General features: G+C 43.0%; 1 protein-coding gene across 13 annotated transcripts in view; it reads left to right on the top strand.

Annotated features, from left to right (window-relative positions):
* Positions 1–26,981, top strand: part of TCF4 (transcription factor 4) — a 422,824-nt gene that overhangs the window by 105,066 nt on the left and 290,777 nt on the right. The window lies entirely within an intron of this gene.

Genomic DNA, 26,981 nt, shown 5'->3' with positions numbered 1-26,981 from the left:
TAGGAGATGATTGAAAAGCTTTCACGACTGATTATTTAATATGTAATATGGGCTGTTTTGAATATCCCACGGGAAAACCTTCAAAATAAAAGACTTCTGCAGTGGTTTTATGTGGTACAGAGGGCTGTGCGATGCCACATAAGAAACCGAAAGGTTGGAATGAATACCTCATTTTAGATTATTTATTGTTAGGATCCTGGAATTCTGTATTCCTTTCCTAGCTGAAGCTGAAGCTAAAATGACCACATTGCTTCTGAAACTGAGTAGAATTGCAAGATGCCATATTTGTGTGTGAGGGGAAAGATCACCTGTTCAAACAAACAGATACACAATATATCATTGGTGAGTGAAACTTTTGGCCCCAATTTTTATTCAGTATTCAGAGCTAAGCTTCATATTAAGATTCTGAACTACTGTATCCAGTGCTTACAGCTGTCGGTGTTTTGGTTAAATAGATTGTTTTTTAAAATATGAGGAGATAGATCTGTTACTTTCATTATATCTCATGTTTCTTTTAGTGCAGTGTTTCCCAACCTTTTCGAGGTCAGGGTACCCTTGACCTCACTCTTCATATTTCACGGTACCCCTGCCGCCACCCTCCACTTTCCCCTCCCATTGCCCCTGCTTGCCACACCCCCTACCTTCCCCTCCCAGGGTGAAGGGTAGCACTGGGGGAGGGGTGGCTGCTGACCTTGTGGCAGGCCCTGCCCCATGGGCCAGCTCCACGTCCTTGCTGGCGCCGGTGGGAGACACCACAAAAATGAGGGGGGGGGGGTAGTGTTGCTGCAGTACCCCTGGGACATGCTCACGGCACCCCAGGGTACCAGGGAACCCTGGTTGAGAATGGCTGTTTTAGTGTGTGCTAAAGGATGACAAGATTTGTAGATGTCTGTGGGAGTCAGCTGGTTGCTCAGGTTGAGATGGATCAAGAAGCCATAAGATCTGAGTGTGGTGTTTCCAGGGTTGTCCTCCCGCCCCTGCTTTTTAAATAAACATGGGATCCTAATTTGACTATGGGGGCAGGAAGAAGAATTTTTCTCAACTGTAAGGAATCTCAAATTGGATTACAGTTCCTTCTTCTCTCCCTGCATCAGACATCTTGTGAGGCAGGTGGGGCTGAGAAAGTTCTGTAAGAAATGTGATAAGCCCAAGGTCACTCAGAAGGCTTCGTTTGTAGGACAGGGGAAACAAACCTGGCTCTCCAGATAGAGTTCACCGTTCTCATAGGGGAGTGGGGAATCAAACCTGGTTCTTCAGATTAGAGTCCGCCTGCTCTTAACCACTACACCATACTGGCTCATTCCTTGTCTTTAAGAAGTGAAACTTGGAACAGATGTGGCCAGAAACATGAACCAAATCTCACATGTAATATGAAACTAATTGCTGTGTACAGAGTTTTATTTTATCTATGTTTGCTCAAAAATGTGAACAAGGCACTGCAAAAATCTCCTTCAGCAAGAGAAGAAATTACCTCACAAGACAAGTTAGATCTTTGTCAGCAGTAGAAGATAAAGAGAGAGACTCATAATAAGTCAGTAGCGTTAGGATGTTGACTCTGGAAATCATGTTTTATTATTTTTATTTACCACGCACATATGCACTGACTTTATGCCATTGAATTCAAGACTATTCACAATTCAAAAATAATTTCTGTGCCTCACACAAAAGGTAAATTGAAAGGAAAGGAAGAGGATGAACCAACATACTGTGGTACCGACTCATAGTTAATGTGATGGTTACATAATGACCCAATAGAATAATTGCCAAGGGAAGTTCTGCGAGGGGAAGCACAAAATAGCAGTAATTTTCAGACAGAAATATCCACTCATGCAACTGAAAAGTGCCAGTTGTTAAGAATGTCATCTGTTTGTTTATTTTCTTCATTTATACTTTTATCCCGATTGGAGTCCCAGAGTGGCTTACAACATGGTTCTGTCTTCCTCCACCTTAACACTCACAGCAGCGGTATTTTTACAACAATCCTCTTTCCTGCCGTTTATTATTAATCCTTCTCTCTATGTTTTTGTTTGTATATATTAGTTGGGAAAATGGCATAGTATAGCCTGCTTGCCAGACCTCAGAAGCCAAGCAGGGTTGGAACTTGGAAGGGACACCTTCAAGGAAATCTCTATAGAGGAAGACAGTGACAAACCACCTCTGTTCCTTGTTTGCCTTAAAAGTTTCTTACTGGGATCACCATAACCCAGCTGTAACTTGACGGCAGTTCCCACATGTATTTTAGCCTTCCTGCATCAGACTTTTTAAATTTTCTTTTCAAATACTGTTGCAGAGCACCCTGAACTAATTTTCACAAACACAATTTGTACTTCCTTGCCTTTTTCATACACAGCACACTTTTCCTGAAATAAATAAGGCTTCAGTTCTGATTATGCCAGTAAAGGCTAATGTATGTATATTAAAAAAAAACCTGTTTTTCTCCTCATCAATTAATTGCATTTCTCTAATCATTTAACATTATTTTTTCCCCCTCTGAAGAAACAGGCAGCCTGCGTCTGAAAGAGTTTAGCTGTTTTAAAGCTCAAAATTAGTGGCCCTCTTGTTGAAAGTTGTATGCTGATAGCTCTCAAGCATTGGAATTTCCTACTGTTTGAAATCCTGGACAACCTGAAGCGCACAGCTATAGCCTTGTGCATCCGTGCTAATCCACATTTTTTCCTACCTACATTTCACAGCAGGTCAAGTGTATTTCCAGTCCACTTCATTTACCCTTAGTGCTGGCATCTTCCCCAATGTTGCTCACATGATGACAATAACAGCAGCAGCAATTCTACAGAGAAGGTATCTTGGTAGCATTCCAGATAGTGGACTGGCTCTTCAAGGAGCATGAAAACAGCACACGGGACATGCGCTCTCCTGGAGCCTTTCAGATGGAAACAAGCTTACTCACTCACAGATGATTAGCCACCTGGGAAACGTGATGGACGTTGAGACAGAAAGTATATTTCCCCTTGGTAGAGGGAATGATTGTAATCAAGAATATGGCCCGGTTGATTCAAACAGTTTTAAACACACACACAGAGCACTCTTTGATTTGGACAGCCAGTGTGGGTCAGGGGTTAAGAGTGGCGGACTCCGGTCTGGAGAACTGCGTTTAATTCCCCACTCGTCCTCATGAATGGCAGACTCAATCTGGTGAACCAGGTTTATTTCCCTGCTCTTCCACGTGGAGCCTGCTAGGTGACGTTGGGCAAGTCACAGTTCTTGCAGAACTCTCTCAGCCCCACCTAACTCACAAGGTGCCTGTTGTGGGGAGAGGAAGGTGATTGTCAGCCGCTTCGACACTCTTTAAGGTAGAGAAAAGTTGGATATAAAAACCAACCCTCCTCCTTCGTAGTGGGAGACTCTCATATGGTCCAAGTGGTGACATTAAAAATTTAACCATTTTTTGAAAGAACAAATCTGGAGGTTGGAGATGGTGAGTTCACTGTCATAAAGTTGTGGTCCTGTCACAGAAGCTCTCCTTTTGATTAGGAGCTTGTTTTTAATCGCACAACATTTTGGATTGCTCCGAAGCTGAAGAGCTAGCAACGCTGGCAGCATTTACTGACTCGCTCCCCTGTGAGCCAAGACATCTCAGACAAAGAGCTCTTTAGCCCCCTCTTCCCAGTATGAGCACAACAGAGTCTTTTGGCAGCATTCCCTGCTTAGGTATCTCATCTGGCCTTTCCAGTATGCCGGTCTCTTGGCTTGCATTTGGGAATGAGCAGCTGAGGTAAATAAGGGGAGAAGCCTTTGATTCTGTTCACAACGTGAGGTGAAGTGGACAAAGAGCATTTTGCCTCATATGAGGGAAGGTGGTCAGGTGCATAATAAAGAAGGGTATCCTTGGGATTTAGGACTACGAGGCCAAGATGTAGAGACCCTGGAAACTAGGTTCATCCTCTGGTTGCCAGTTGGCTTTGTTTTCTCTAAAAGGTGTTTCTCAGCAGCTGAACTTCTGCACTCTTTTTGAAGTACAGTTGAATGAAACTCTGTTCAGTGTACTAATTTATGAGAGACTGTCACAGATGCTGAAAATTATCACGCTTCTTGTGTAAACAATAATTTGGATCTAAAGTCAACATTTCCTGAACTTAATGTTTCCATTTAATTTCCATGAAATAATGTCTGAAGGGGTGTGTGTGTGTGTGTGTGTGTGTGTGTGTGTGTGTGTGTGTGTGTGTAGAGATAGATGGATAGATGGATGGATAGAAGGATGGATGGATAGATGGATAGATGATAGAAGGAAGATAGAAGGATGGATGGATGGATGGATGGATGGATGGATGGATGGATGGATGGATGGATGGATGGATGGATGGATGGATGGATGGATGGATGGATGGATGGATGGATGGAGATTTCCAAGGAATACCAGGGTTGTGATGTGGAGGCCAGCAATGGCAAACCACCACCAAACATCTCTTACCTTGAAAACCCCACCATGGGTTGCCTTAAGTCTACAGTGACTTGATGACTACAGAGAGAAAAAAAGAATGAGAGATACAACCATTTATTGATTTTAGCGAGTCTACTGAGGCTCAAAATGCTGATATCACAGTTGTAGCAAAGCAAGCATTCTCCATCTATATACCAGTGGATGGAACATCTATTTTTGCTACCTCCAGATTAGAGTAATGTAGACTATTACTGTTAGGCATGTCTCCAGAGATATGGACGACTGGTAGAGAAGCATAGCACATTCATATCAACTGAAAACCCAAATCCAGTGTGTGTTAAGATAGGAAGCCTTATCGTTCTTTTTATGTTTTGTTTCGGTTGGTTTATTTGGGTTCTAATACGTTCTAGTTCTGTGTTTGTTATTTACAATTATCAGGTATAAATCTGATAGTAAAATAAGCTGAATGCCACCATCTTAATAAGGCAAGAGTTTTTTCTGCTACGTAATAAATACTGTTAAAATACTGTTAAAAGATAAGACCATAAATAAAGTATACATTGTATCACCAACTACACTAGAATTTGCAGAGAATTTTGTAGATGTTTTGCTTGTTGGAAACTGCCCCGCCCCCCGGAACTGTATTTATAATGAAGTGTTCCTTGTCTGTTTAGGCAGCTTTCGTGAAGTGCAGTTCCTTGTATTCACATTCATCGTTGGCAGAGATGAAAATTTAGGACCATTCCCAGACAGTCGGATAGTCAGTTAATGCTTTGCGATACTTTATTCCATTTAAGAATGTCACCCAGTCATGTAATAATGTTTGCAGAGATGCAGGAAACAGAAACCTAGCAAAGATAATAGGAACTAATATGCATGTTCACGCTTAAAGTGTTTGTTCTGTAAATAGCACCAGTGGGTATGTATAATGTGATTTAATATTATGTTTCTTTGTGCCATGTGCTTGGGATTACTGGATACAAAGTGTGGGTGTTTCCTACCCTAAGTGGGTAGCCAACCGGAGACCCGAGGGCACAATATCTATAGAAGAGAGAAGGGAGAACCTTCAGGGAAATGTACTGCTACCAATATGGAGGTTGCTGGTTGCCATTCAAGTTTAGGAGGGCTAAAATTGCAGTTCTGCGTCAGAAAATTAGGAGATTGTGTGCGTTTTCTTAGAGGTGTTGTCCTCTGCTGTACATCATGGGGGGGAAAGCTGCTGAATTCTGCCTATTATAGAATCTAGTCTGACTGGAAAACCGAGACTGTGAAGTAGCTAAATTACATTTTGATAACCAGGATGAGATGGCTTCCAAGGAACTGGTGACTAACATCTGGAGGTTTTCAACAGAAATGTATACCCCATATATCTTTTGGTGGCCAAGATCCTGGTTGGGATGTATCTGGTTGACTAGCTTGTCTACCTCTGCAGGACTTCTAAGCCATGATTGATCTGGTGATACTGTCAGGGACTTGGAATGGCTGCATCTTTAAAAGGGGCTGTCGATTTTCCATGGGCTGATGCGTATATTGGTAGTGCTTTTGTTGATTTTCTAGGTGAGTGTTTTACTCCATCCACATGTAGAACCTCCCATCCACTTTACACAATAAATCTGATAACAAAGTAAGCTGAATGGCTGCGTCTTAATAAAGGGAAGGGTTTTTTCCCTATTGTTATTTAATAAATACTGGTACAATATGAGACTTTAAATATTATGTAATAAAGAAGTTTAAAATTTTTTTAATCTCCCTCCCCAAAGTCACAGTTTTACCTACCACCGTGATTTTATTTTTGAGGCTTTGGTGTAATCTGTTTATCATGGTTCCAGGTTATGTGGGATGCATATGGCAGAAGGATGTAGGCTAGGTGGTCCCTCCGTGTGCTCTTTGGATTGGTAGGGCATAGATCTTAGCATTTATGAAACTTGGGTCCAGGGACCACTGGGGGTCAACAAGTTTTTTGTAAGGATGGAGGTCATGGTGCGTCTGACCCTAGAGAACTCTTTCCTCTACTGAATTAGCCACACACATATTTTCAGCAGTGGTTAAGAGCAGGAGGACTCTAATCTGGAGAACCAGGTTTGATTCCCCACTTATCTACAAGAACAGTGAACTCTAATCTAGTTAAACAGGTTTGTTTCTCCTCTACTACCCATGAAGCCTGCTGGGTGACTTTGGGCTAGTCATAGTTGTTTCAGAACTCTTCATCCCCATCTGCCTCATTGTGGGGAGAGGAAGGAAAGGAATTTGGAAGCGTCTTTGAGTCTCCTTACATTTGAAAAAAATGGGGTATAAATCCAAGTCTTTTTCTTCTACCTCAAAGAGTGGGGATGGAATCAACTTCCCACTTTGTGGAATGGTGGGAGCTCATAGAGCTGCTGCCACCAGTAGTCACCTGACTTTCAGACTATCATCTAGACAGTCTATTGGTTGGCAATGGGGAACCGATATCTTAGCCCTGGTACGTGTGGCTGAAATGTCCTCTGCATTAAACTCTTCTGTTTTACAGTCCACCAGGCACCAGACTAAAACATTTTTCTATACACAGTCTTTTAATTATATCTTTTAAAGCTGTTTTTATGGTCTGCTTCTGGATTGAGGACTGCTCATAATTTTAGTCTGCTTAATGTTTTTATGGCTTATTTTAATATTGATGATTTTATGGTTCCTTTTTACTGATTTTATTGCATTTGTGTTTTTTTTTACTTTTTAAGCTTGCACGAGAAGATCTCTGGTGAGGCTGCATATGGATTTTCCAAATAAATAAAACTGGTTGAACGGCACAAAGGAAGCACAGTCAATTCTATTTATTTATTTGCTAGATTTATACTCCACTTTTGCAATCATTGTTCCTAAAGTCGCTTATATCAATAAAGAAACAGGCTCTTCTGTCAGATGTGCAGTGTAAAAAGACAAAACACCAGGGTACAGAAATGAGGAATATCAGTTTGACTTTTCGAATTTATGTATAAATGGGCAGGTTGGTCTCACTTTGATCTCACTTAAGTTTCATAAGACAGTACAGAAGGCTCATGTTAGGAAATGTGTGCCATTTATCTGTTTTTACACTGCAACATTTGGAGCAGTGAACCATGCATTAACTTGAAATATAATAGCATAAAAGACATTTAAGAAAACTTAAGATTTCAACACTGTTGGGACTGATTTGCATGCTAAACTTCAGCATAAGTGTTATAAGAAAACTCCGTTACAACAGCACAATGATTCTGGTCATCACCAGTGTGATATGGGGAGAGGAGAGGCCCTTGCTTTTCCCTGCAACTGTTTTTGTTCCAGATGCTGTGTTAGATTGGGAAAATGATGGGGGGGGGGGGTCAGGAACCGCTTCTCCACCTCACCATGGTATTACCAGTTTGAATCAGCTCTCCGTGGTCCTGTTGAAAGGAGGCTCTTCTGTGGGAATCCAGTCTTGCAAAATAGCAGCAAATCTCTGGGGTGGATTTGGAGATCCTGTATTGCAGTGTTTTCCAACCTTTTCGACATCTCGGTACTCTTGACCTCACTCTTCATTTCTCACGGTACGTCTGCCATCCTCCCCCCATCTTCCCCTCACAGTTCCCCTGCTTGCCACCCCCCACCTTCCCCTCAAAGGGTGAAGGGAAGCACAGGGGTGGGGTGGGTGGGAAGTGGCTGTTGACCTTGTAGCAGGCCCTTCTCCCTGGGCCAGCTTCATATCCTTTCTGGTGCCAGTGAGAGACACTGCAAAAGTGAGGGGGGCCAGTAGCATTGCCGCGGTACCCCTGGGACATGCTCAGAACCCTGGTTGGGAATCGCTGCTGTATTGTCTAGTTCAGCCCTAACATCCCCCTCTTTCTAGCTTCTAACTGCCATTGATGGGCTCAGAAACAGTCAGGAGATGTATGAAGCTGCAAGACATTTCTCCAGTGTGATTGTGTACCAGTCACCTAAGAATCCTCATTCTCAAAGAAAACATTGTGTTGAACATCAGGAATCATTTGTTTAGGTTTTGAGTCCTGTCTTTGTATTACACTAGAATTTCAACCATTTCCACCTCCTCATCAACCATAGTTTGGACCACTGCTCATAGTAGAGTCTCTTTCTGGGCATTGTACAGTTCCTTGCTCATAAATGACACCTCTTTTCAGTAACTCATATGACTATTGCTTTCCATGGGTTCCATGATCCTAAGTTGAAAAGGATAGGTGTGGGTGTGGAAGGCAAGGGAGAACCATACCACCCATTCTTTTCTTTCACTTGATGGGAAGCCAAATCTGTGTCAAGTAAGAAGTATGAGAAGTTATAAATCTTGGCATACGACATACGACAAAGACTTGGAATTACACCAATAACAAAGAAAATGAGGGAAGCACAGCTCTGGTGGTACAGGCATATTATGCTACTGGAGGAGACTTCTGTTGCAAAAACGGCCCTAAACTTTGACCCTGGAAACCACAGCCCCCACAGATGACCAAAGAAATGGTGGATGGACAGGATTTGCTGAAGACATGCATGCTGCCACCCTTTCCCCTGAAAATACCCCAAATCAAGCTATTTGGCAAAGTGCTAACCCCCTCAAGGGGAATATAGCCCAATAATAATAATAAGATTATTTATAATTTGATTTCTAGGATGCTCTTCCCTATAAGGGCTCGGGGCAGCTTCTAACAATACAATTCAATAGACATTTAATGCAACCAGGTACATAATTCACGGCACCTTAAGTACAACTTATTAAAATGGTGGAATTAGCAAGCCTTTATTGGCATAAAGCAGTACAACAATAATAAAAACAGATTAAAAAGCATATACAATACAGGATATACATGATAGGATGAAGGAAATCTACTGACATTTAGTAATTTCCAGAAGAAAGTCTGCCACTATCATACAGAGAGAAGGATCAGGGTTGTTCAACAAGTAGTGTAATCTAATTAAATCGGGGAGAAAGGGTAAATGTAAGGGAGTGAGATTCACATACTTGGATCTGATTTCCTTGAATCTAAGACAGTGAAGTAATTGGTGGGCCAGAGATTCAACTGAGCCATCGTTACATGGGCACAACCTTTTTACCTTTTCTTGCTTATTAAATCTGCCATGTAACAAGGCAGAAGGCATTACATTAAACCTGGCGAGCATTATGGCTCTCCTTTGAACAGGGTTTATTAAGCAATACAGGTAGTGTGCCAAGTGGCCCCGTTCAAATGGGAGAGAAAAGTACATGGGGGAGCACGTTTTCTTGGCTGCGGTGAGTAGGTTAGAGAACTCTCTATCCAATAGTTAACCTTTTAATTTCCTATAAGCTTCTGAATAGGACAAAGGGCAAAGTGAATCCACTGACAGTCCAATGGAGGCAATTTTTTCTTCAATTATGGAAAACCAGGGGTTGGAATGGGTGTCAGAGAGCAGACAGTGGACCAGGGAATTACAGTCCGAGAGAAAGTGTATTCGCAGCCAGAATCTAAAAGTCCTCAGCCAAGCGGCTGATTCCAAGGAGTTTTGACCTAACTCCAGACAAAGGGCTGCATAGGGCACACAATTTGGGAGTCCAGTTATCTTGTGAAAAATTTGGATTGAAGAGAATTCAAGAAGTGGTTGATAGCTTGAATCCAAATTGGGACTCCGTAAAGCAATCTCAGAGTTTACTTTGGCATTGAAAAATTTGAGGGCAGGAGGGATAAAGGAGTGGCCACTGCTGTAAAAGAATCGTAGTAGTGCTGACATACTATTAGATGTAGCTAGGAGAGCGGCCTTCCTCTGGGTTGCCCATGAAAGGTTAAAGGAAAATGAGAGGCCAAGGTATTTATAGCACTTAACCTGTTCAATTTGGGTGCTTTTCATTGCCCATGTGAGCTTCTTAAAGCGCCTAGAGAAGACCAATACCTTGGTTTTTTCATAATTAATTGTCAGTCTGTTGGATTCACAGTAATCCACACAGTGCTTCATTAAGCGACTGAGGCCAACTCTGGTTCGAGAGAGAAGGACAGCATCATCTGCATAGAGCAGAATTGATACATGGGATGTACCCAGTTTTGGGGCATGGCTGTTCACTGCTGAGAGGGCAGAGGGGAGGTCACTTAAGAAAAGATTGAAAAGAGTTGGGGCCAGGACGCAGCCCTGTTTGACCCCTAAATGGTGGAATTAGCAACATCAACACTAACAGAATGATGAGCAATAAAGAGAAAAGGAAGACCTAACACCAGATAGCGAAAGAAAGGGAGAAAAGTCAGGCCAGCCAGTTGGACACCATTGCTGTCCTCAGCCAAAGGTTTGATGGAACAGTTTCATCTCACAGGCCCTGCAGAACTGTGATAGAGCTTGCAGGGCCCAGATCTCATTTGACCAAGTCTTATCACCAGACTGGGGCCAGAGCTGAAAAAACCCTGGTGAAGGACAGCTGGATGGTTTGGGGGCCAGGAACCACCAACAAGTTGTCATTTGCAGAACTCAGTGCATCACATAGAAGCATGTTCTGTATTATGCCAGTATTTCAAAGCAAGAAGTGAAGTCGTTTGCTAAATGTTTTCTAGCTTGTGCTAAAAAAAAAACCTGTCCCCAAAAAATTGCTCCCTGTTAGTAATAGCTCATCATTTCTGAACTCATGTTTTTAAAAAGTGTTTATATCTTCATATTTTCTCATGCTGATGTGTTGTTTTTTGGCCCATAGATGAGATAAAAAATTAACAGTTTTAAAACAATGGGGACGTCATGTTCCATGGTGATGAAGGAATGAGATAATCTTGCGTGTTTGCTTAAGGGAGCATGTATCTAGAGACTTTTATAGGGTAATATTAAAGCCCCGAGATGTCTTATTATGCCAATACCCAGAAGATTGCTTTAATGAGAAGTAAAGGGCCTTTTTCCAATTACAAGGAAATAACTGTATTAAGTTTCTGTGTTATGTCAACCTGCTTTGATTTGATTACTGCAAAAGAAATGGATTTATCTGTCAGTGTTACTTAATTAAGCCTTCTCATTGATGCTTTGCAGACTAATATAGTGCGGTTTGCACATTTAAGTCTAAATACAAAGAAAATTGGCTGAAAGCTTAGGTACAACCTAGCAAGATAACATACAGGAGTGATTGGTTGCCATTTTTCAGATCACTGGGTAAAACCTTAATATGCTGGAAGGACCAGAATATAGTACAGCCGAAATTAAAATTGCTTGATGGCAAAGGGCTTTCAGTGATGTCGTAAGAAAGCTTTGGCTGCATAATCCGCTGGATTTGTTGGTATTGGGGGTAGCTTTGGGAGTAGTACTTGGGCACGGTGTCATATATTTGTTCACATTCCTAGCCCTCCTTATTCAGCATGACAAATAAAAGCATTTTAAAATAGTCAATCAAAACCAGTTTGAAATATTAAAATCTGGCAGGAAAATATTTTGTTTAAATCAGATTTCCCTGGGTGATAATTCTTTGTTCCGGGATATCTGCTGGAAGTGGCCCTTTCTCACTTTATATATTGTAAAATGAGGACAAAAGGACGTTTTGGGTTGTGTCTTAAACACAGAAGGAGAAATTGATTGTTATGTAGGTCCCCAAATGTTAAGGGGTTTACAATTCAAAGGCATTTGCCAGAAAAAGCAATTGTTGGATCACTGTCACAACTTTTTTCGTAGCAACTCATGATTTGTTGAGCTTTGAACTGATTGAATCCTTGATCCACTCAGGGCTCTTCCAAGAAGACATTGGGCTGGATCCAACCAGGTTTTCTGTTGGTGAAAAAGGAAGGCGGGGGAGTCACCTTTGATGGCCTAAAAAGACTTCTTGGATTGGGATGGGTTACCTGAAGGACTGCCTACTCCCATATAAACCTGCCCATTTATTAAGAACGTGCAGGGTGTGCTATCCTTTCATCTGTTTGGAACAGTTGGTAGGGATGTGGGAGAGAGCCTTCTCGGTACTGGTGCCTAGACTTTGAATGCTCTTCTTATGGACACCCAATGTCAGAAACGTATTGAGGGGAAATGGTGGGGGCAACACATCTGGGCACGGCCCTGTGCCCCCCGCACTCAGGGGCGGGAAGGTCGGAAGTGGGGCTTGGACTGAGTTCCACCCCCCTCTCTTCGGGGCCTGGGGAGGCAAAAGCTGGCCTGCACAGAGGCCATGGGAGCAGGGCTCAGCAGCAGCAGCGGGTGGTGGTGATGGGGGCCACAGCTGTCCGCCGTCGAGCCCCACATTTTGTCATGTGTCATGACCAAAAGGCAGGCGCCCGGGGACATGTGTGACCCCATGTCCCTATAGGCCATATGTCTCTGCCCAATGTTCTTCTTCCTTACTATCATTCTGTTGTCAGATGAAGATGTTTTTATTTTGAGCAGTGTTTAACATCTAGATCAGGGGTGTCCAACCCTGGCTCCCCAAGATGTTCATGGACTACAATTCCCATCAGCCCCTGCCAGCTTAGCAAGCATCAATTTAGGCTTTGTTGGTGTATTTCATTGTAGCCCTGTTTTTAAAATCACTAAAGTGATTTTTTTACTGAATTTTATTGTATTGGGTTTTATTGTTATTGGATTATTGGATTATATTGGATTTTATTGTATTTCGTAAGCTGCCTTGAATATGTACTATAGAAAGGTGAGATGTAATATAATGAGGTGTAAATATAACCCATTTTTAGCCCCCCAGGCTATAAACCATGAATGGTAGCCCCCATAGTAAAATCTGCCAAAAAGGATAGTGTGTCTCTACATGGAGTGGATAAAGAGTACTCATTTTTACAATTTGACCAATGTATTTTGCAACGTGAGAACTAAAAGCAAGGCGCAGCCACAGAGTGAGAAAAGCAAGCCCCTGAAATCTTTAGCACCCATATGGACTTGGATCCTATGAGCAAGTTCTTTGTGTACTAGGTGGTCTCTGCTGTGGACTGCAGTTCCTCTTGAGGCGACACTTGTATTTGCTTAAAATAGGTGGCTTACAATAAGCCTTTACAAAAACCGAAGAGCTGGTGCACATGGAAGAGCATTTTGTGGCAGACACATCTGGCATGTATGGACGGAACTTACTCATAGGCTCTGGCTGTTGCTGTGAATTATGTGCTGGCAAGGCAGCCTATTGAAGGTGAGCCCAGTGCTAAACAGAAGTGAGTAGCAATTTTTTGGGTATTACAGTACTTAGCAAGGTCTGCTGTTGATCATTACGTTTATCTTGTCTGTTTCCCCGCTGGTGACTTGCCCACACCCATTCCCTGATGACAGCTGAGGTCTGAGGGCTTCTGGACACAACAGCTACTTTTGTTATAACTCCATGAAGCAAGGCTTTTACATTTCTGTTTAAAACATTTACATCCAACCTTCGATTCAGTAATAATAATTAAGTGCCTTGAACTAGCAGCTGACTCATGATGATCCCACGGGGTTTTCAAGATAAGAGATGAGAAAAGGTGTCACGGCACTATCTAACTCTGCCCAGCAACTCAGGTCTTCCACTCAGACCAACTGTGGGTGACCCTGTTTAGCTTCTGAGCCTTGCCAAGCTCGGGCTAGTCTGGGCTATTTAAGAAAAGAAGAAGAGTTGGATTTACACCTCCTTTCTCTCCTGTAAGGAGACTCAAAGGGGCTGACAATTCCTTCTCCCCTCACAACGAACACCCTTTGTGGTAGGTGGGGCTGAGAGAGCTCAGAAGAACTGTGACTAGCTAGTTGGAGTACGCAGGCTAATCTGAATTCCCCAGATAAGCCTCCACAGCTCAAGCAGCAGAGCAGGGAATCAAACCCAGTTTCTCCAGATTAGAGTATACCTACTCTTAACCACTATGGCACAGCTGCTCTCACAAGTTGCTACCTTGGACTCAAGGTTGCTAGTAATGGAACAATAAGCTTCAAGGAAATAAACAAGCTTCAAGGAAATGAAATATAAAAAGTCCCATAACAGTTGACGCAGAGAGATATTTAAAAACACACTTTGCTGAAACAGTCAACTCTCCTCCAAATTCCTTCCAAACAGGCCTGATATGCCTTACACAGTAATCCCCAGCTTCTTAAAAATGTTATTTTTTTAATCTTCTATTACCAAAATCTTCCACATTCAGCATACATACTTTCTTTCGGCTGGACTTCCATGTTTTGATTTTCCAGTGGAATTCATGCAATTAGACCTTGGCACAATTAGAAATCAATGACCATTGGAAACCTGCTCACATGCAGGACAGAAGGGATGGTAAAACAGGTGCACTTTTTCAGGTAGAAATTATGTGTTTTCAAACTGTTAGGTTTTACTGAAGGGTGAAATCAAAGTGGTGCAATGTACAGAGGTGCACCTAACCTAGATTCTGTCCATCAAACTATGACTTTTTCCCCAGAAAAAGGAGCACTGCAGATGTGGAAATACCGGTTCATTTAGGGGATGTCTGTGCATTTAACTTTTTCAAAGTCATTTTCAAGTAACATACGGTGCACCAAGTATAGTAGAGATCCATTTATTACATCTGGAGAAAGTTGTATTTACTCCATGAAAGTTTATGCGGGAACGTTTATAGTGCAATCCGGGGATGGGGGGGGGGGCAGAATGTCCCATGGCTGGGGACGGCACAGCCATACCACCTCCTAAGAGGCTTGCAGCGCTGCAGCCATCCACTCGACAGCGACACTCCCCATACCTCTGTGATAGAGCTCTGTGCAGGACCGTGGGCTGCAATACCAATTTTTGCCAGCGTAAGTTCAAACTACCAGATGAGGACGTTCTTAGGCCAAAAGGGCTCAGGAAGCTGACTAATGCCGGCCCCGCTTCCTGAAACTCCCTTCGGTGCCAATGCAAGCTCTTGTATTGGAGAAGCGCTGCCATCGCTGCAACACTGGTGCCCAGGTGTTGCTCTGCCATGCTGCCCCCAGCACCAACATAAGTTCTCTGGTTCTGGTGTAAATGCCCCTTGGACCAGCAGAAGTGGCATCAGTGCTGATGCTGGGCCCCCTTTCTCCATGAATTGAACTGTAAGTCTTTAAGGTGCTATGAGACTCCTGTTTATTATACCTGAACACAGCCTAAGTTTCTGAGTGGATGCCTGTCTGCCATCATATGGTACACAAAATGGCTTGCCTGGGTTAATCAGCTGCCATCGGTCAAATGCTGCAGCGAGAAATGTCATATGATCCTGCATTACCTCATTCACCATGCTTCTCAGTGGAGATAGTTGATTCAGCTGCAAATCATCAAGAGCTGAGTCCCATTAACTTCAAGTGCCTGTTCAGATGTGATCTGAGGCCTATTTGCTTATGTGTCTGTACAGAATTAGGGTATCTTGGGGTTTGTGGAAATGTGCATTTGAGCCATATAGTTACGGGGGGAGGTGCCTGGAAGAGGAAGTGACTGTCATATTAATAATTTTCATCCATATTTGCTGGAAGGCAATGCTAGTAGCTTCTTCGGTATTTTTTAGACTGTTTTAGATATTATTTTAGGGGGCATTGTCAATGTTCCGCTGCATGCCATTTAAAAAGGACTGTATAAATTGCTGATTTAAAAAAGTTTAGGTCATGACCCTGCATTCTAGAAATCATTTTAGCTCGTGGTTCTGCCGGAATCTTTTCATAAACCGTAGCCCTTTTTTTCCACAAAGAAGAGTCAAGGTTGTTCGAGTTTTTGTTTTTAGGATTTTTTTTTTAGTCGTTTACTGCAGGATCATTAATGCTGCAATGTTTACATTATAAAATCCCATATTTGGAGGTTTATAACACAAGTCATAAACATTTACAGCAAACTGAAATTTGACACACCTGGCAAATGATTAGGTTATATTATCATGCAGTTTGGGGAAAAAAAGTTGGAGAGAACAGTATCGTAAAACTAAAGGGGGCAGGACAACCCCCCCCCCCCCCCCGAAAATATGAAAGTATATTGCTGGACATCATGAGAGCTGGTGCGGTGAAATGGTTAAGAATGGTGGAGTCTAATTTGGAGAAGCAGGTTTGTTTCCCCGTTCTTCCACATGAAGCCTGCTGGGTGTCCCTGGGCTAGTCACAGTTGTCTCAGGACTTTCTCAGCCCCACATACCTCACAGGCCGTTTCTGCATGGGCCTCTATGCGCCCCCACGCCGGCAAGAATTCTGCCGGTGTGGGGAATTCAGGTTCCGGAAAATTCGCACGCTTATAAGCGTCGCGAGGCGGGTAACAGAGGCCGCCGCGGGAGAAGTGACTCCGCTGGGCAGGCCGCCTCTTCCCGCTGCTCCCTGTCCCACTTACCTCTGGCAATACTGGAAATTAGGTCCTGCTGGCAGCGCCTAAGCCCCACCGCGCTGCCCTCCGAAGCCTCCAGGGTCGAGGAGGACAGCTTGAGGAAGAAACTTAAGGAGGCCAGCGAAAACGTGACTGCGTGAAATAAAATGGTGAAACTGAAGGGGAAGCTAGCATCAATGTTCCAGCGGTGCTATTCGCAGCGCAGCTTCCGGGAAGAGCAGCAATGTTCCCTCAAAAACAACCCTTTAAAGGGTTGTTTTTTTTACGAGCAACCTGAAAAGAGGCTGCCACACTGATGGGGAAGGGCAGCCAGGTCGATTAGAAGCACTGCTGCGTTTCAGCAGCGCCAATGTCACGCGAAAAAACAATGGCAGCCTAGAGGGCGGCGTTTTTTACCTTGCTTCCCAGGCCGCCGTTTTTGGCCCATGCGGAAACGGCCACAGGGTTTCTGTTGTGGAGTTGGAAAGGGAAGATGATCATGAGGTACTCTAAAGAATAATGGGGGATAAAACCAATTCTTCTTCTTCTCCTAGGCCTTTATATTTTCTTTGTGGAATTTTAAGCCTCTTCAATAAGGTTAGTGACAAAATATGGTACAAAAACAGGCACCAAGATACTGCATAGGCAAGAGATCTGAGACAGTTTCACATGCATTTGAACCCCATACATACATATAGCACAAATGACCCTTTCCCAGAAATACAGCCTCAGTCAGGAGATTCACTCTTACTTCTTTGCAGCATGTAAAACCTGTTCCCACAATTTTAAAATAAGAATAGGCTCTGGCCAGCCATGCTGCCCTGCTTTGTTGACTTCTGATGCTCGCCACATGTGATAGTAAGCAGCATTACACTGGAATTAGGAATGTTCATTGGCTCATGTCGTGTCCTGCCCTGGGTCACAAGCAAGAAACTGATTATTTGGGGAGCTGATTGGATGCATCCCAGTGAATTTGAATGTGTCGGTTTGCTTGATGAAAATTGTCTTCCTGCACAATTAGACTTTCTCACCACCCCCACCTGCTACCACTTCCAGTTTTTTAAGGCCGGCATGAAGGTAAAAAGATAAGAAAAAAAACAGCAAATGCAGTTTGAAGGATGAAATTTGGGAAGCTCAAAGAAAGGCTCCTCATTAAAAGTGACTCAGTGTCCGGTCAGGGACCCAGCAAATTTTTACCATTGGAAACGGTGATCACTTTTCAAATAGATGCTGACTATTCAGGTCTAGTGTTGGTCATTTAAAGAATGAATCTCACTGAGCAGTCATAAAGACAGAATGAATGGCAAGTGGTTTGGTGCTTTATACAAGTCAATCATCTTAATATCCTGAACAAATAAGCTGCAGCTACCACGTGCCCACTGTTTGGGTGCAAAGCTGATTTGCATGATATAGAATTTTGTTTGAGAATATTAAAGGTTGCCTTGTGAACCACCCTGAGTCCTCTTTTGAGGGGAGAGTGCAGGTTATAAATCAAATAGCACCGTGGTGGCGAACCTTTGGCATTCCAGATGTTATGGACTATGCCAATTGGACCCAATACGTACTGGCAGGGGCGGATAGAGTAAAGATTGTAGTCCATAACATCTGGAGTGCCAGAGGGTTCCATACCGCTTTGAAATAGCATATGGCCATATGTATAGCCGCCTTCCTTGTATATACCTTAGTATATGTATATATGGATGGATGGATGGATGGATGGATGGATGGATGGATGGATGGATGGATGGATGGATGGATGGATGGATGGATGGATGGATTTCCTGCATTGCAGGGAGTTGGACTTGATGACCCATGGGGTTCCCTCCAATTCTATGATTCTATGTGTGCAATCAAAGAAGCGAAGTTTGAAGAGTTTGGATTAATATTCCCACTTTCTCTCCTGTAAGGAGACTCAAGGCAGTTTACAAACTCCTTTCCCTTCCTCCCCCCAACAAAAGACATCTTGAAAGGTAGGTGGGGCTGAGAGCAGTGATGGGATTCAAATAATTTAACAACTGGTTCCGGTGGTGTGATTCAAGTAATTTAACAACTGTTTGTTTACAAGCACCATTTTAACAACCAGTTCTGCCGAAGTGGTGCGAACCTGCTGAATCCCACCACTGGCTGAGAGCATTCTGTGACTAGCCCAAGGTCACCCAGCAGGCTTCCTGTGGAGGAGTGCGGAAACAAACCTGATTCACCAGGTTGGAGCCTCCCTGGTCTTAACAACTATGCCACTCTGGCTCACAGACAAGACATGTTTCAGGCAGGACATGTTTGCCTTGATGACATATTCACCGAGTGTTCTGAGCATGACTAATTTAATTTGAAAGTTTATCTCATAGATTCATAATATAATTTGTTAAAACCTTGGCGTGTACGAACTCGCATACACACGTACATACACACGTTGAAAAATTTTCATTGCATTCTTGTTGAGTTCTTTTATTGGGGTTTATGAATTTAACTTTAGTCTGCTTTTCTTCAGCTGACTTCTTTCTTCAGACACTGGTTTGGCAACGGGGTATTTGTGTTCTCTGCTTAGTTAACAAAGTAGGGTGTTGGGTGTTAGTATTAATAATATACCATGTTAACGCTCTGGATAGCTTTCCCAGAGCTTCATATATTAGACTTTACATATTATAATACTGGCCTTGTTTACATGGTTGATTAAAGGATTAATTAAATAATGAGGTGGCTCAGATGCCAAACAGTGGTTTGGACATTTATAACTTAATTAAACCGCTGTCTCCACCATGTCCTATACTTCCTGGTTTTCATCAAATTATAGTTTACTGTTTTGTCCTAGCTCATTAACTGTGGCTTGCAGTTCTGGCCCACACAAATGCCAGCCGTGGTTTGGTTGTGGCTTACTATTTTTCTTTGGGGGAAGAGAGCTGAAAATTCTGTAGTTCGGATTAAATGGCAAACTGTTGTATGAAAGCAAGAGAAAGAAGGTGTTTGCGTGAACCTGCGAATCATTAATGAAACACCAGACCATGGGGTTTGGGATTCTATTTGAGCTGTGCTTATGTCTGTGAAGCTCTTCGAAGCACTGTGGAAGAGTGCTAAGAAAAAGCGATAATAAGTGATAAATTTAATAAGAAATCATTTAAAATAGAAAAAGGAATGACAAAAATCACTAAAAAAGAAAGGTTATCCGTCTAAGGGAGGTTTTGTGAAGACACATTGATAAGCAAACGAGTCAGCATGTCGGATCCAGTCCAAAGTGCCTATAGAATGGTTGCAGTGTAAAGTTACTTCAAACTGATGCATAGCGTAAAGCCATTTTTATCTGCTAAGGACGTTGTCCCGAACTGTTGTAAATAGCAGGTGTAATGACTTTGACTGGGGCAGGACGTTCTTCATAGAACTCATCCATGATTGGACATTAAACATCACTGCAAAAATCGCTAGAACTTTATAGTTCAGCTTGAAATTGAGTTCATTTGTAATTGCTTTGCTGGACTGCTGCCTAACTAGAATAGACACAGGAGATTCTCAACACATTTTTAATGAGCAGTCAGGCAGGCTTATTCCAACATGCTTCAGTATGCTACGAAGCGCATAATGGACTCTGCCGTTGACAGTGGAGTTGAGGGACTTCCCTCTCTTCTCTCGGGCCTTCATGCAACCTCTGAACAGCCATGATGTCGATACCACCTGAGGCAGCTGGAATTGCACTATCTTTGATACCGTGAGGACTCAGGGTCCCGATTTCGGGATGCGGCAGGTCTGCCTGCCGCAAATCCAAAAACGTGGCCTGAGGTCAGTAACATTAGACAACAGTGCAAGCTGCAATTAGAATTTCTCATGTGAAAACACACTTGGGGCTCTTTCTCTCTTCTTTTCCCTCTTTCCTCTATCCCTCTGCTCTGCGAACAAATGAAACAGAAACTATAACATTCACAGAGCAAAAGCTTTATTTTCAAAAACATACGTAGGATGTATATTTTGGTGGTGGGGCGAAACTAAAGTTTCCTTAACCGTATTTCATTTTTTGCCAGGGAGAAACATGTGCTTGCAAAGTAATAATTAAAAATCCCCATAACCTTCCCCCCACCCCCCAAGAGGTCTTAATAGCAGTTTAGCATATGTAATTAATTAAGCCTTGCAGCACCTTAGTGAGGTGGGTGTTAACATGTTCCATTTTACACAAAGTAATTTGTTCAGTCATAATCTACAAAGAATCATAGCAAAGAACAAAACGAGAAACTCTTACCCCCGGCTTATGCTGCAGTCGACGGGCAGAGTGCTGCAAAGCCCAACATGTTGAAATAGTTTTAATGTTGAGCAGTGTGCAATAGTGATGTAGAAAAATAGGAACATAAATAAATATACATCAAGTATGAATCAAAACAAACAAGGAAACTTAGGAGGGTGACACGTGCTCTTCCCCAAATCTTTCTAAAAGGGGTTTGAGCAAGCCAGTTTAGTAATTAACCTGCAATATAGAGTTAAATGTATGTGAATGTGTTGGTCTAGCCCAGTGGTGGCGAACCAATGGCACGGAAAATCGCCCCCCCCCCCCCACACACACATCTAGGCTGGCCTGGGCTGCTGGGCACAACGTGTAGGTAACCCTGTTAAGTGCTGTTAAACCATACTGATTTTCATGGGAAGAACTAAAGCTCGATCCTTTACCTGGGAATAAGCTTGGTTGCTGGCAATGGGGCTTGCTTCTAAACCCTCCTAGGGTCGTGATTCACCCATTCAAAGTATTGCATGGTTGCTTCAAAGCAAAGCCACCAACTACCACCAAGCTTACTCCCAAGTAATGCACGCCTTGGAGCCAACCATTTTTTTCTAAACTAAAACCTCAGTAGTCGGGTTAAATTGCCGTGTTGGCACTTTGCGATAAATAAGTGGGTTTTGGGTTGCAGTTTGGGCACTCGGTCTCGAAAAGGTTCGCCATCACTGGTCTAGCCTCCTTTCCTTCCTGACTGAGGATACAAGCTGAGGCCTTATGATAAATTGCGCAGAGGGGAAAATAAACAATCTACATAAACATACCGGTCTCCCCTTCCAGGTTTCTGTAGGCTCTTGAGGGTTTGAGAAGCCAGTTTGTCCAGTTCATCTTTTTAATTTTCTTCGGTCCTCAACGTTCAGTACGTACAAGCCCATGCTCAGTCCTCATTAGGCCATTTTGCCCTGCCTGCCATTTTGGTTAATTTGCAAAGCCATATTTTATTACCTCCGTAGGGAATTCCTCACGAATGTAGATAGTTTGATAGGTTAACAGATCAACATGTTTTTTGAGGTATAAGCTTTCGAGAATCAATGCTCCTTTCGTCAAGTACTTGCTCATACTCAGAAAAATCTTGTTGACCTCTAAGGAGCTACTGGGTTTAAATCTAGCTGTTCTAGGCCTTTTCCTCACAAGCCATTTATAGTTCCAGCCCATTAATGAAACATATCCTCCATGGACTTCTGCACACTTTTTTCTTCGGTTCCAAAAATGGTTCCAAGCACCTTTTGCCTTATTTCTGAAAATATTTTTACCATGGTGTTTTTTTTTCATGGAAATGTTTACAAACTAGCTTCCTTCACAGTACGTGACACGATTTTTCTTTCCTGCCAAAATGGTGGGCCATTATACATGACCCCTGTGGGATTGCCCAAACTCTCCTTCAGTGCTTGCAACACACCATTTTTTCAGTCCCTCACCTCAGTCCTTTCCCCCTCTTATCTCAATTTTTATTATTTTGTGAGGGGTTTCTTTGCCCATTTTATTCAAATCAGCCAAGCTATAAAGCATCACTACAGTGCATGTATTGGGGCGGGGGGGGGGGGGGAGCCAGGAAAGTAGATTGCATGCAGACTTTGGGGTAAATGATAGGATCAAAAACATCTTGGAAATGGAGTAAGTGTGGTGTGTGGAAAAGCCTTCTCTGGAACAGCATGACCACCCTTTGACCCTGTCTTAAGAGTGTTAATTGTTTCTTGCGTCTGTGGAAACAAGGACCAATGAGAGATTGTTCTAATACTATGAAGTATTAATACTAGTCTAATTGTTTATAATAAGGTGACTTTCTTAAACAGGTACATCCTAAGCAACGTTATATCTTCTAAGCCCACTGAATTCAATGGACTTAAATGTAAGAGATGTATTGAAAAATTAGCCATCGTTTTTATTTACTTTTCAGTCTTTGTGCTTCATCCACATTGAAAGCCCATTGTGAGATATAAATTGATACAAGGACTAGGTCTCTCTTGGATCCCATTAATCATGACATCCCTTTGGTTCACCTTGTTGATCTTGGCCCTGTTTGGGGCGGGGGGGGGGGGGGGTTGCTGAGGTTCCAGCTTAAAGAGGATCTTGTGGAGATACTTTTAAAATTTTTATGTCCCCCCTCAAATAAAGGTAGAAATAAATCTTACTGTATTTTTCTGCGTGAGCATAGATTGATCAAGAAATTTGATTCGAGCTCAGGGCGAGGGAGCAGAAGCCAAAATGTTCTTGGCCTTTGGGTTGTTGCTTTGAAGTCATGGTCTGCTGGAGATCCAAGATATAGTTTCTTCTTCTTTGAGGGTTTTTTTTTTTTGGCATATGAAAATTGTACTTTCACTTGTATTGTATTACATGTTCTACTTGCTAATTGGGGAGAAAAGCAGCCAATAAATATACTAACTCTGCGGTTTCCATTGACTTGTGGGTTGTCTTGTGGTTCAATCATGGTTCCTGTGTTTCTTAACATCAAAGTCAAGTTTGGGGGGAGATAGCCTGCTCATTTAGGGAGTAGCATCAATCACTGTGCCCCTCTAGTTCTCTTTTTCCTTTCTATCTGACTATAGGGATGCAGTAGAGGTTATGAATCACTATTTAAAGTCATTGATGGGCTTGATAAGGCAAACAAATGGAACCGTAGTCCAGCTGCTCATGGAAGTACTATGGATTCTGAACCAAGATGATACAGCTATAGATGTTTAACTTGTTTCAAATGTTATCATTAGGGAAAAGGCTTGTGATCGAGTTCCTGTGTCTACTGTTATACTTGGATGTTCAGGTGGCAGGAGTTGATATTGGAAATGTTTTAACCAGTGTAGGCTGTTTGCCCCTATGCCTTTTCTCTGAAAAATAAATAAATAAATAAATAAATAAATAAATAAATCGATAAAAAATAAAAATAAATAAAAATAAAAAAATTCCAAGTTATACTTCTGTAAATAATATGAGACTGCCCTTGGGGGAAGTCTAGAATGAAACAACTTGATCATTAACAAACTTGCTGAATGGATTATATCATGCCAAGATTATTGGGGAGAGGTAGTGGCTCAGTGGTAGCGCATCTGCTTTGCATGTAAAAGGTCCTAGGTTAAATCTCTGGCACCCCGTTTTTTTCCCTAAGGTATCACATTATGTGAAAGATCTCTTCCTGAGACTCTGAAGAGCGGCTAATACTCTGGGTGAACAACACTGCCCTTGATAAGACTAGTGATCTCTCCATGTGATCATAAAGAGAGTTATTCTGTCCTGAGCTCATTCATTTCAATGGGTTAGTGGAGTCACTCTGTAGAGGCTTGCACTGTGAGTCAGTATTGCCTACTTCATTTGTGTATATGTGGTACTTGGTTTGTTACTAGGCCAGGTTTAAAGTCACGGTCTTCACCATTAAAATCCCAGATGGTTTGATTCCAGGATACTGAAAGGATTATCTGAAACTACCTGTACACAAAGATCTTTCTTTGCCCACTCTCCATGTCAAAATAGCATTGGAAGTTAACTGATTGGCCACACGGGGTATGGTCATTCCACCAGTGATGCCAAGACTGTAGAACTCCCTCCTCAGGTCTATTTGATTTGCCCACTCTCAGTGATATATCATCATCAGGGTACAAGCAGTGCTGTTGAGGCATGAATCCCAAGTTGGAACTGTTCCCAGGACAAAGGGAGCCAGGCAGGAGGGTGGGATCCCGAGCAGAGTTCTCTACCAGTTCCCGAGAGTGGGTTTACTAAATTATTTCCCATCCATTGTGTCGAGAGGGGGTTACGCTAATTGGGATAAAAACGCTTTCCCATCTCCCACGCCCTCCAAGCCTCCCCAAAGAGGCATACCTGCCTTGTTGAGGAGCGTCAAAAGGTTCCCTATAGCAATTGCTGGAGGCTAATAATGTAAGCTCCCTGAACTTCCGGGTTAATCCCTTCCAGGTACTGCAATTCCATGGATTCTCCAGCCTTTCCGTCACCTTTTATCCTCACCAAGTCTCATTATCAAAGGAAACTGTGTGTTTCACCATTGGTGTGTTCAGATTTGTGAGTTGGGGCATTTTCTATAATGTGATGATGATTTAGAAATGACCTGGTGAGCCACAACTACGAGCTGTTGGAAGCGGTGGCTAAATTTTTAAATGGTGTTATTTTAACTCGTCAGAAATTGTAAAGTTGTAAAGGCTGTTATTATCTTGCTAAGCTAATCTTAAACAATCTATATGCCATTAAAGGTATTCGAAATCGAAATCGAAATGACCTGGTGCAAAAAAAATTTGGGGGGTCGTGGTGGGGTGGCTGCCCACGGGGGGGGGGCATCCAACTCAGGTTTTGCCCAGGGCTCAGGTTTGCCTAGGTACGCCTCTGCCCCCTTTGCTGAGGAGGGGCTGGTGGGGGAACCTGTTACTAAAAATTTTGGATCCCACCACTGGAGCCCGGATGACTGCTCCCTGATTTTTCTTGATTGATGAATCTTCCAGTTTGGTTGAGTGTTTAAGTTTGTGTGTCCATGCTGTTTTTTTTTTAATTGTTTTGTTTTGTTTGCTACCTTGTGGGCCTCTATAAACTGAAAGTGTAGCAAAGGAGAAAGAGTATTGCACTAAATTAAACCAGTCTTTATTACGGTCATAGACCAGCATAAGGTGGATACAACAGTTAGAAAATATAAGGTATATTAAAACAATAAATGTATGTCTGAAATAATCTGCAGGGTGGGATGGGAGCATCAGAAAAATATAGACGCATAAGGAGAGCAAGAAACATATTTATTTGTTTGTTGGTTCCATTTATACCTCGCCTTACACCGAAGTCCCAGGGCGGCTTACATAATGGGGTTAAAAGCCCTGTTAAATCATAAGATGTTAAAAATCACCATAAAAACATCCTTTAGAACAGTTAATAAAACAAGCGTTAAAAATCCCCACCCACCACCCACCCTTTAGCTGACATCGATATGGGGGACCCTAGGGGTCACACATCGAAGGCCTGGGTAAAGAGGAAGGTTTGAACTAGGCGCTGAAATCCATAAAGTGTTGGCACCTGGCAAATTTCTGCTGGGAGGCTGTTCTACAGCTTGTGGCCTGCCACAGAAAAAGCCCTCCTGCGTGCCCCCTCCCACTGTGCCTCGGCAGCAGGAGGGACCAGCAGGAGGGCCTCCCCACCTCAGTGCACGGGCCAGCTCATATGGGCATAGACCAGTGATGGCGAACCTTTTCAAGACCAAATTCTCAAACTGCAACTCAAAACCCACTTATTTATCACAAAGTGCCAATACGGCAATTTAACCGGAATACTGAGGTTTTACAGGTTCTGGTGGGTTTTCTGGGCTGTGTGGCCGTGTTCTGGTGGATCTTACTCCTAACGTTTCACCTGCATCTGTGTCTGGCATCTTCAGAGGTGTATCACAGAGGGAAGTCTGTTACACACTTTGATACACTCTGTGACTTCCCTCTGTGATACACCTCTGAAGATGCCAGACACAGATGCAGGTGAAACGTTAGGAGTAAGATCGGGGGGAGGGGGAGATTCGGGCACTTGCCTATCCGGCGAGAGGCCTCCGGCATGTGTGCCATAGGTTCGCCATCACGGGCATAGGCACTCCTTTAAGTAGATATTAAAAAGAACCAGAAATCCTAGAACCTAAAAAAGGGGAGTGGACACTAAAATTAAAGATGAAAGACTATATCAAATCACAGAGTGTTGCACTAACATCTGGGGGCCAGTTGCTCTTTCTCACCCTAACCTGCTTTCCAGGCTGCTATGAGCATAAATGACAGAGGCCAACCAAGGGCAGGGGGGAACAGCGGGAAGAGCAAGGGCATTGCTGGTCCCCCGCCCTTCAACCTTCCTCAGTGGTACGCCTTACATAAATAGCTTTGTGGTTGCTTCCAGTCCGGATTTGCCAAAGAACACAGAGCACCCCCTCCGCCACGTTTGCCCGGGCGCTGGAATGTTTGATTTCAGCTCTGAAGCGGCATTCCTCAGAGCTATTTGGCTGAGCTGTGAAATTTAAGTGCAACTCATCCGGATTCCTGTCTGCTGAACCACAGTAGAACCAGCCTGCGTGTTTCTCTGAATAGGGATGCTCCCCAAATAAGTTTGTAATAAGGACTGTTTGGTTTAAGGGGGCGGGGGAAGTGTATAATCGGAATAGCCGATCGTTTATTTCAGCGCTTTGTGCGCTTTTGTCATGTCGTCCCTTTTCCCCCCCCCCTCCCTTTGAACCGGTCCTTTTT

This window comes from Sphaerodactylus townsendi, linkage group LG07 (genome assembly GCF_021028975.2).
Source record: "Sphaerodactylus townsendi isolate TG3544 linkage group LG07, MPM_Stown_v2.3, whole genome shotgun sequence".
NCBI lineage: Eukaryota > Metazoa > Chordata > Lepidosauria > Squamata > Sphaerodactylidae > Sphaerodactylus > Sphaerodactylus townsendi.
This window is presented reverse-complemented; position numbering and strand designations above follow the sequence as displayed.